Source organism: Chrysochloris asiatica, unplaced genomic scaffold, assembly GCF_000296735.1.
Source record: "Chrysochloris asiatica unplaced genomic scaffold, ChrAsi1.0 scaffold00040, whole genome shotgun sequence".
NCBI lineage: Eukaryota > Metazoa > Chordata > Mammalia > Afrosoricida > Chrysochloridae > Chrysochloris > Chrysochloris asiatica.
The window spans coordinates 4,084,087-4,085,222 of record NW_006408558.1 but is presented as its reverse complement, the minus strand read 5'-3'; positions in this window follow the sequence as shown (position 1 = coordinate 4,085,222).

Below are 1,136 nucleotides of genomic sequence, written 5' to 3'. Positions count from 1 at the left end.
AAATGACTTTCTCTTCTTCCTCTCTCTTCTCATCCATATTAAGACCCACTCCAGCCTACTAGAAATGATCTTACAAAGAACTGCACATACTCCTGTTGTTTCCCAATAGTAGCTCAGTTGTGAAATGATAGAAAAAATAGTATGAATAGCATCCAAATCTAACTTTGGCGGGGAAGGGGGTGGGGGTGTGTGTGTGTGACAATGGCCAGCATCTGCCCAAAGCTGGTTGCCATGAGGTGAAGGACAGACATACCTCCACCCATCAACCGTTGTACTAATCCTGACAGTAGTCATCTCTCCTACAGCATTCTCTACTTTTCTTCAGGGTTTGATAATCCATTGAAATGGCCACAGAGAACTCAGAGACCATATTTACAGATAAGCATTTCATTAAGGAAGTAACAGGGGTACAACTTGGGATCAGGATTAGGGATCAAGAACCATGTAGGAAAGATTTCCCTTCTTCAGTGCAAGACAGCTCTCTCAGCTCCTCTGGGCTGTGCATGTTTCTTTCCTCTCAGTGCCCTGAGAACACGCTCCTCTTGCTCCTGCCATTTGTCACCATTGACTCTGCTGCTGGGACCCTTCTGGACCTCTCTGTCTTCAGTGTCGCAGCCTTTGACCCTTGTTACAGTTGTATTAAGAAGTTCCCTGTTTCTGTCCTCTCTCTGAGTCTCCTCTCTTCTTTCTTCCTTCTGCTTCTTCCTGTTGTTTCTCTTTCTGCTTCTTTCTGTCAGAGAAATCCTCAATGAGGTTGGCTGCATATATACATTGTTGTTGTTAAGTGCCATCCAGTCAGTTCTGACTCATAGTAACCCTGTACAGGGTTTCCAAGGAGCGGCTGGTGAACTTGAGCCACAACCTTGTGGTTCAAACTGACCTTGAGGCCCAATGTTTTATCCCACAGCACCACACCATACATGACTCCTGGTCAATGTTAAAGCATGGCCCCTCCCAGAGTCAACAAATTGACCAATATCTTCTTGATAAGCCACACACACTTCTTTTGCATTGTAGGCTACAATTCACCTCATTTGCATAGCCCATAGTCATTTCACTTGCATAGTGTATGCACTAGGAGTTCTGGTAGTGGTTACGAATCGGGCTGCGAACCTTAAGATCAGCGGTTCGAAACT